Consider the following 10,772-nt stretch of genomic DNA (forward strand, 5'->3'; position numbering starts at 1 on the left):
ATAACTATTGTTAAAAAAGTTCATGCAACACTCACCTTTTTCACCTCTATTTAGTTACTTCTTCCCAATAATTATCTAGATTGCCTACAAGACTTCATGAGCTATTAGACACAATTAGCCATCATTTTAAGTTATTATTTTTGTTAACCAGTTTTGTAATAGAGATAACATCAGCTTATTTGACCAATAAATGTAGAATAAATCCTGCATGTCTGCATCATATCCAATGCTGATAGCTGAGGACATGCCTATTTTAATCAAACCAACAAATTTAAACAAGCTTTTATTTACCAAAGATTATTTCACATCACATTAACTTGAAAGACATTTGGGTTAGTTGCATTTAGAAATCATTTTTGTAAGTGCTTACTTTAAGCCAGTTGAATAGAGCTCTTAATTTTGGCCATACCATCTGGAGGTAAAATGCCACACATTTATAACATACACATATAGACACACACATAAACAACAGACAGATACAACAAAGATTTTTATAGTCTCTGTCTTAAAATTTTTCCTTAGATTTTTGGGCAAGGGTGTTTTCATAGCAGACTGCATCTGCAAAAACTTCGTTTCCCATTTTTTTTCTTTCAGTCTTAGGAATCTGGGATGGGCTAGATATTCCCCTTTTGTTAAGCACTTGCGCAAGTCTCAGCATGAAGCCAGCTGGAGTTCCAAGGGGGAGGCCACCCATTCAGGAACTGCTCAGGCTTTTTTAGAAGCTCAATTGCTCACTTTTCTTTTAGTTTCATTTTGCTATAAAGTCTGAACAACATCTAGGGACAGTGTAGTGGGTCACAAGTGTGCTGTTCGTGAGTGTTACTCCCTAAAGAAAGGTCGTAGACACTCTGTTTTGTGACTCAGTTTTTCTCGCCAGCACTCTAAGACCACTGTGGGGGCTCGGAGCATGGGTGACCAACCCTCATAAGTGCTTCTCCAGACAAGCCTTTAATTAATTAACATGAATGATAGTGGAGTTCCCTATGGGACCTCTGCACATCTCAAGGCTCAAACTCAGACACTCCCACTAGATTCTCAGTCGCCTGAGACCGCTTTTCAGCTTGGAGGAGCAATGTCCCTTTTCTTCACAGCTGAACACATTTGGTCTCTCATTTCTCTATCAAGCAGTTTGTTCAGACTTTATAAACATAATTCTTTCTGATTTAAAGCCAAATGAAAAAGGTCAGCCTGCCGCATTCACTCCAAAGTTCCTCCTAGGACCCCCCTGGCCTAGGAAATTCCCTCTAGGTTTCTCTTTCCTAGGAAATACCCCCCAGGCTCCTCTTACTTAGGATATGTACCAGTACCCCCTTAAGACACCTAGTCTTAAGGCTTGAAACAGCTCATATAAACTCTGGACCATCGACTTAAAATAAGGAGGTCCAGGTTTCAAGAAAACTCACCAGGGTCACCTGAAGAATGCAGTGATCCAGGGGTGGGATGCTCAATGGGCCCCTATTGGTACTGAATGCCAGTTTGGTGTAGATTCCAGGTGGTTTCCAGTGGGTTTCTCCGAAATCCTGCCAACTACACCAAGAAATGTTGATGCAAATAATCCATAATCTCTCTATAAATCAAAGTTGGGGTGAGTTTATTACGAGCCAGATCTGAGGACTAGCCTGGGGCCTTCCTTCCCCAAGGAAGGAAGGGGACCAAAGATGTGGGGTGTACAGAGTTGTTATATGCCATCAAAGAGCATGTATCACATATGATTGGAATGTCCCTTTTACAATGGTCACGAGATTGCCTAGCCTGCCTACCTGGCACAGTGATTCACATAGTAATTGATGAACACAGCAAGTAGCAGGTCTGTGGTTTCAAGCTGGGTGGTCACAGCAGGTCAGCAATCAATCCCTAGCCTAGGGAGAGATGCTTTTCCTTAAGGAAATGCCAATATGGAGGAAGTTACATCTTTCTTTATCTTAAAGGGCTTTGTTCTTGTCTTTGAGACATAATAAATGCTTAAAGCAGATATACAATGCATGCTCAACAGCCACATCAGGCCCTTTTGGGAAAACAAGGTCAGGCCGAATTAGTTTTACACCAAATGGCTTCCTCATATACTCCAATATATCCTATTGCTTGTCATTTATTTATCAAGATAAAGTCAGTTTTTCTTCTTTCTTTCCAATCTGGATGCCTTTTATTGCTTGATTTCTTGCTTCATTATGGGTTGGATTTTCCTGCTGCTCTGCATACCTGGTAATTTTAGATTGGATGCCAGGCATTATGATTTTCCCTTGGGTGCTGGGTACCTTTGTATTCCTCAACATCTTCATGAGCTTTGTTCTGGGATACTGTTAAGTGACTTGGAAACAGTTGGATCCTTTTGAGTCTTGCTTTGAAGATTTGCTGTGTGGGACCAGAGCAGCTTTCAGTGTTGGAGTCATTTAATTAATTGTAGTGTCCTCTACAATGTCCTCTACAAATTAATTAATTTAATTAATTAATCTTCAATGATTGGGAAGGCTGTAGTTGGAAAGAAAGACTCATACACTATCAGTTCGAGTGGTAGTAAAATCTATCTGGACATTTAATTGGCATTTTCTACTAAAATTAAAGATGTGTGCACACTTTGACCAGCCTTTGGGAATCTCTCATAGAGAAACTCTTGTATATGTGACAAGGCAGAATTGACCACAGTATTGATTACTGCATTGTTTGTCATTGTGAAAAACTGGAAAGAAGGTACATCAACAGGGAAAGTCTCAATAAATCATGGTAAGTCCACCCTGGTGAAATAGCATGTGGCAGTTAAAGAAAGAGCGAGGTAGACAGTTGGGTACTAATATGGAAAGAGATTAAAACAAGAACTCTGGGTATGGCTCATTCCTGGTTTTCAGCACATTCCCACCAAGTGAACATGTGGGGAAATACATAGTAACTCCCTAGAAGGAGCCACCCCTACTGTCAAGAATGCTCTTCACTGGACCATAGCATCAGGGAAGGAAACTTTCAGTATTTAGATTTCAGATTGCCATGTTGTTTAAATATTTTCATAAAGAATTATTACTTTTGAGATAGATGTTTTTCCTTTGGAAAATAATAGTTTGTTCTATTTTTAACTTTAAAACCATTTACTTACAAACTTTCATTCAGCAAAGGTCTGTGGGGGAGGACTGGGGAGAGGACACAATCCTTGGAGTGGATGTGGACCCCCAGAGTCAGCAGAGGGAAGTTGGTGGCCCAGTCAGCCAGAAACAGGGCCCAAGCTCTATTAACTTAAGGAATAATCTTTCCTAGTCTTGTGTTTTCAAAACATTAGAAATGGATTTTGAATTTGATGTAATGTCTGTGCCATTGTAGAGGACACTTGTGGGTTTTGTCACCCAGCACCCATTCCCCTTCGCCTGGCACCAGTATCCTTATTTCTTCCTAGAAAGCCCCTATTTTCCATCTCCTCAGCAGTCATGATAGTGGTAGAGTTGACTTCACCTTTGATTCCAGGGGTGGGCAAGTGGCTCAGGCCTGGCCGATTAAAGCACTGCTTTCCTATGGCCACGGTGACCTCATCCAAGCCAGTGACACTTTGGGAGCAGCAGGCAGGCAGGCTGGCACTGGACAGAGGGGAAGCAAGAGAAGGAAGGCAAACCTCAGAGAATCAAATCCTGGATCCAGCCATGCCTGAAGACAGGAAACTGCCCCCTAATCATTCAGTTACACAGACCCAGAAATTCTCCCTTTGGCTTAAGCCAACGTGAATATTTTTAATTTTTTGTTTTGTTTTGTTTTTCACCTGCAATAGAAAAGTCTTGACTATTGTTGAATCGAGGAACTATAGTTTTATTTCTTATTTAACCTATTACTGTGGTCTGAGAACGTGGACCTTCTTTCCTTTAACTGAGAAATTGGCTTATTTTTTTACTAACGGATTGGCTCTTTGCTGATTAGTCATCAAGCCATATTCTGGTAGAAAAGGAGACAAATGAGCCTTTTGTGGGGAAGAATCCAAGAGGGAGGGGAGGGACTGCAAGGGGCAGCTGGAGGAAAGGGATGAGAAGAAGGGGCACCGAGACCAGCCTTTTCCAGATGGGGCTCCCCAAACTGTCCCAGAATTGTGGGGTGAGATCACCTCGGACATTGTACTTTAGTCTGAGCCTCCCTCCCTCACTCAGCAAAGTCCAGAATCAGTCCGCCACTTTGGCCCCACAGATAGACTACTGAAGCTGCTGGAGGCTTTAACACCTAAGTCAGGTCACAAAACTCCTCTGTTCCAAACGCTCCTTGGGCTCCTCTCTCACTCAGAGACAAAGCCAAGGTCCCTACAGTGGCTTAGAGAGTCCGATGTGATCCAGACAGCTTCCTCTCTGGCCTCCTCCCCTCCCCTCTCCATCTTGTTCACTCTGATGGAGCCACATTGGCCTCTTCCCCTTTCTTTTTTTTTTTTTTGTGAGGAAGATCAGCCCTGAGCTAACATCCATGCTAATCCTCCTCTTTTTGCTGAGGAAGACCAGCTTTGAGCTAACATCTATTGCCAATCTTCCTCCTTCCCCCCCCACCAAAGTCCCATTAGATAATTGTATGTCATAGCTGCACATCCTTCTAGTGGCTGTATGTGGGACGCGGCCTCAGCATGGCCGGAGAAGTGGTGCGTCAGTGCGCGCCCGGGATCCGAACCCGGGCCGCCAGTAGTGGAGCGTGCACACTTAACCGCTAAGCCATGGGCCGGCCCTCCTCCCCTTTCTGAAATGCACCAGGCCCACACCTATCTCAGGGCCTTTGCACTGGCTTTTTTGTGTCTGGAACGCTCTTCCTCCAGAGTTCCGCGTGCATCACTGAACTGTCTCCCTCTCAGCGAGGCTTTCTGGGCCACTCTATTTGAAATTTGACCCTACTTTCTCCTCACCTGCATTACTTAACAGTTGTGGGGAGTAAGAGGTAGGTAAATGCATCATGATGGCGATACAGCTGGGACAGGAAGGGGTTGCCAGGTTGTAAGGAATTCGGGTGCATTGGAGCCACTGGGGCGTTTTGAACACAGTGACGACATGATCTGTCTTACATCTTAGCAGGTTCTCTCCGCCTCCCGCATTGAGCATAGGCTGAGGGAGGCCAGGGCAGGATGCCAGTGAGTGAAGTTGGCAACATCCCTGGGGGACAGGTATTTACAGATGAAGACAGTGAGGTGGAGGTAAAGTAAATAAATAGGTGGTTGGGAGTATAAATAGCAAGGAAGGCAGGGGCTGTTGCAACACCTGAGCACAAGGGCAAGAGGTTTTGGGGCTCAATCCTTGGGCTGATTCACCCTCTACACCTACTCACTGCTTCCCTTGGTGAGTTCATCCAAGCTGATGGCTTTAAATAGAATCTATATGTGCTGCTATCTCCCAAAGATCTATCTCCAGTGAAGACCACTTTCCGGAACTCCAGACTCCCATATCCAACTGCCATCTAGACATCTCTACTTCGGTGTGAAATAGACATGTCAAATCAACATGTCCAAAAGTGATCTCCTCTATTCCAGTGTTCAGCCATAACAATAGTACCGAGTGAAATAGCATAATATAAACTACAGGAACCTGATAAAAACCTTAAATATATATTTATTAAAATATATGTGTAAAACAATACTGCAATTTCAAACTAATGATTGTGTCTATATTCAGAATAGGATGTCAGAATCAGAGCTTCTTAATAAAGCAAGAAGGGACCCTGGTGATCACTTTCTCCAACCTCTTCCTTTTACAGATAAGGAAACTAACTTCTAGGATTTTGATGTCTTTCTAGTTCCCACTAAATTGCAACATTATCTCCATGCCATTGTTTGCAGAAATGATATTATATTATTCAGTAAAGTGACATGAAATCTATGTATTATTCAATGGTGTTACCACCTCCCAAATTCAGAAATTCAGATCCTAAGGGCTCTACACAGGACCTAATCAAGGTGGTGCCAAGACGATTTCCAGGAGGTACTCCTAACTGAGAGCCAGAAACAGGTTAAGGTAAGGAGTGATGTTAGTAGTGTAAAATTGGAGTGTCCCTATCCTCCATCTCCCTACTCCAAGCTGCACCTCCCAGGGTGCACACTATTTGGCAAACATGTCTGCCACTCTGTCAGATAAAGGCCTGATGACATTGTGAAGTTGGGATTAGCTCCACAGACCCTCCAAAATACATAATGCCCCACAGATTATTCCAGTGTTTGAACTGGGGACATTTTTTTATGCATCTGTAGACTCTGCTGTGCTAAGACTGGGCCCTGAAGTTCAGAGAAATCTCCAACTACATTGGGCAGTTTTAGGCAACTTGTTTCCCCAGAGTCCTGCCTTATTAATTTTTTCAGTAGAAGCATTCAGGCAGACTGCTAAAAAAAAGATATCCTTTTACTTCCATTCACCCAAACGTGCCCTACACCAACTTCCCCATCTCATCTGATGGCAGCTCCGCCTTTCCAGTTTGCTCAGGACAAAATCCTTGGTGTTATCCCAACTCCCAATTCATCAAAATCCTATTGGCTCTATCTTCAAAATAGATCCAGAGTCAAGGAGTTCATACGGTCTTGAATGCTACCACCACTTTGAACCAAGCCACTGACAACTCTTGCATGGATTACTATAATGGCCTCCTCACTGGTCTCCCGATTCTATTCTGCTTGCCTTCATCAGTCTATTCTCCACACAGCAGCCAGAGGGATCCTTCCTAAAACACGTCAGATCATGCCACCCTTCTGCTCAAAACACCCTAACGAGTTGTCAACACTCATCTCTCAGTAAATGATAAAACAAGTAGACAGAAAATAGTAAAGACATAGATGATTTGAACAACACTATCAATGAAATAGACCTATTCAAAATTTATAGAACACGCCACCCAACAACAGCAGAATACATTATTTTCAAGTACACATGAATCAATATAGACCATATGCTGGGCCATAAAACAAGTCTAAATAAATTTAAAAGGATTGAAATCAACAGAGTATGTTCTTTGACCACAATAGAACTAAATGAGAAATAAATTTCTTTTTAATCTTGGAAAAGAATCACAAACAACACTGTCGTGGTCTGCTTGGGCTGCCATAACAAAATACCATAGACTGGGGGGATTAAACAGCAGAAATTTATTTTCTCACAGTTCTGGAGGTTGAAAGTCAAAGATCAGGGTGCCAGCATGGTCAGTTTCTCATGAGATATCTCTTCCTGGCTTGCAGATAACTTCCTTCTTGCTGTGTCCTCACATGATGAAGAGAGAGAGCTCTGGTGTCTATTTCTCTTCTTATAAGGGCACGAGCCCTATTGGATTATGGCCCCACCCTTGTGACTTCATTTAACCTTAATTACCTCCTTAAAGCCTCTGTCTCCAAATGCAGTCATATTGGGGGTTAGGGCTTCAACATATGAATTTTAAGGGGGTGGGGACACAATTCAGTCGGTAGCAAACATACAGTAAAATAACCCATGTTCAAAGAAGAAATCATAAAGAAAATCAGAAAATATTTTAAATGAAATGTACACAAATCACAACATACCAAAATTTTGAGGATGCAGGTAAAGCAGTACTTAGAGGAAAATTGATAGATTTAAACATTTATACTAGAAAGCATGAAGGGTCCAAGTTCAATGATGCAAGCTTTCACTTTAAGAAGCTAGAAAAAGAAGTGCAAATTAAACCCAAGGCCAGAAGAAGGGAAAAAATAACAAGTATAAGAGCTGAAATCAATGAAATAGAAAATGAAGAGATAATAGAGTAAATACATCCATTAAAAGTTGCTTTTTGGAAAAGATCAATAAAGTTAATAAGCCAATAACAAAACTGATCAAGAAATGAAGGACGAAGACACAAATAGCCAATATCTGAAATAAAAAAAGGAACATCAGATCCTCCAGGCATTAAAAGGATAATCAAGGAATATCATGAACAGTTTTATGCCAATAAACTCAACAACTTAGATGAAGTGAACAAATTCCTTGAAACACAAAAATTGCTAAAACTGACACAAGAAGAAAAAAGAATATCTGAGGAGCTCTATATTAATTAAAGAAAATGAATTGACAAAAATCTTCCCACAAAGAAAACTCCAGGCTGGATGCAACATTGGTTAATTCTATCAAACATTTAAGGAAGAAATTGTGCAAGTCTCACACAATTCTGAAAGAGAGGAATAGGAACAACATTACTCTGAAACAAAAACCAAAGATATCACAAAGAGAACTTCAGACCAATATCCCTTATAAGCACAGATGAAAAGATCCTTAACAAGAATTGTGTAAATCAAATTCAAAGATATAGCAACAGGATAATACATTATGGTCGAATATGGATTATTCTAGAAATGCAAGGTTGTTCTAACATATTAAATCAATCAACGTAATTCATCATATTAACAGAATAAAGGAGACAATCCATATGATTATCAAAATAGATGCAAAAAAGCACATTGGCACAATTCAGTACCCAATCATGATTTAAAACAAATTAGCAAACTAGGAATAGAAGGGAACTTTCTCAATCTGATAAAGGGTTTTTATGAAAAACCTCTGTGTTGAGCAAGTGGCATCTGTTGCTTGTTATATCAGGAGTAGAAGTCTGAACACACTGCATCTTGGTATTGGAGTTGCCAAGGAAAACACAAGGCAGTCAAGCACTGGAGGGAACAACACTTGCCTCACATAGAGAAGAGACAGGGCAAGATCTCTTCAGTAGCGGGGGTCAGTCCCCATGGCCATTGGGTCCCTCCTGGCAGCTGATGCAAGACCATTGGCCTGAATGCACCATCTTGTGCTGCAGAATAAACAAAAGACCCCACCCCTCCCTGCAGGGGACAGATACAGCAATGAAGTTGAGCAGGTGCTATATGTTGCACATACTTAAGCAGAACTAAGGACTACACATTGAGTCTGACACTGGGAAAGAGATTCCCACACAAGGTGATAAGTTCAGCATAGGCTGTGAGGGTGCTTTATCTCTTCGTAAGGAAGTGTTCCATTCCAAAGGCCCATTCTTATGTGGCTGAGTGGGGGTCAAAAGACTGCATGCAAGAGACTGCCTTTCCAAAACTATAACTAGCATCATACTTAAAAGTGAAAAACGGAGTGTTTTCCCTGTAAGATTAGGAAAAAAATGGTGCAATAGGCATTTTCTACTGTCTGTACCCTTAAGAACACCAATTTTGACATCTATCCATAGATGAGAATGCCTTTATGGAAGTCCAAGAGTCCAGCAGAGCAGTTCCAGCAAAAGAAATCCAAGATCACATGCATTGAAGAGGATAAGAGGAACAGTTTCACTTCACCTGCACCACCCCTCCCTCAAGGTGGCACATCTCAGTGCCAAGAGAGATCGTCTCAGCCAGCGATTTCTCCCACGGGACAAAGGGAGAATGTATGAGTAAGCACCTGGCTTCTCCAGCTGTGCAAGACACTACTTCTTTCTCATTTCATCCAGAATACTGAGTGCGTTGTATGGGGGGGGGGCAGGGAGCAGCTGAAAGAACAGTACCCAGGGTTCTTGGAGGGCATCATAGGGATATGAATCCTACTAACCACATTGAAGACTCAATCAGGAAGCCAGCCCATGAGCCACTGGGGATGCCTCACCTGTGGATCCCCCCAGCTGGCCCATGGGCACCCTCAATGCTTTGCTGACCTTACCTGCACATATCCCACCCCATGGACGGCTCCCCGTGCATGTGCCTGAGGGCAGCAAGCCTGAATCTTTGTAGACAGCTAGTGAGCATGCACAGAAATCTGGCCAGACTCTGGGATTTGGAGAAAGCACAAAAACTTGAACATTCAGCACTGCCCTAGGGAAAGCTAACAGAAGGCTGTCAGCACCCATTATGACTTTTGAGAGAAGGCATACAATCTTATTCATTCTCCCTCAAGAGGAAACAAGAAGTGTGGAGCAGGAGTATCCATAGAAAAGGTCTGAGAAAACCTCAGAAACCATAACAGAACTGATGAAAGGTATTTCTCTCCTGAAGTCAGTCAGTAAAGACTGGAGGAGGTGACTGCTTCTTTAAATGTGAAGACAGCAATGCAAGACATGAAAAATCAAGGAAACATGACAAAGGAAACCAATAATTTTCCAGTAACTGACACAAAAGAAAGAGAGACCTGCAATTTGCCCAATAAAGAATTAAAAATACTTGTTTTCAGGAAGCTCAGTGAGCTACAAGAAAACACAGAAAGAAAATTTCAACAAAATCAGAAAAATAATGCATGAACAAAATGAGAGGTTTAACAAAGAGATAGAAATCATAAAAAAAGACCCAAACAAAATTCTGGAGCTGAAGAATACAATGAACAAAATGAAAAATGCAGTAAAGAGCCTCAACAGCAGACTTGATCAAGCAGATGGAAAAAACCTGTGAAGTAGAAGACATGACCTTTGAAAGTATCCAGTCAGAGGAGAACAAAGAACAAAAGAATGAAAAAGAGTGAAGAAAGCCTACGTGAAATATGGGATACCATTAAGAGAAACAATCTATGCATTATTGGATACCCAGGAGCTGAAGAGAAGGAGAAAGGAGCAGAAAGCTTATTTAAAGAAATAATGGCTGAGGAGCCCACACAAGGGACACTCCTGGAATATTTGGAACTGGTGATGAGAGGGAAACACACTGCTGGGCCTCATAAGGCATCTCTTACATAAGGCCACCTCTCCAAGATCAGGAGATGTAGCTGACTTACCTAATACATAGATATAAGCACAGAGAAAGAGGCAAAATGAGGAGACAAAGGAATATGTTCCAAGTAAGGAAACAGGACAAAACCCCAGAAAAAGAACTAAACAATACGGAAATAAACTATCTACCTGACAAAGAGTTT

Source organism: Ceratotherium simum, chromosome X (genome assembly GCF_057802395.1).
Source record: "Ceratotherium simum simum isolate JZ-2026a chromosome X, ASM5780239v1, whole genome shotgun sequence".
In the NCBI taxonomy this organism is placed as follows: Eukaryota; Metazoa; Chordata; class Mammalia; order Perissodactyla; family Rhinocerotidae; genus Ceratotherium; species Ceratotherium simum.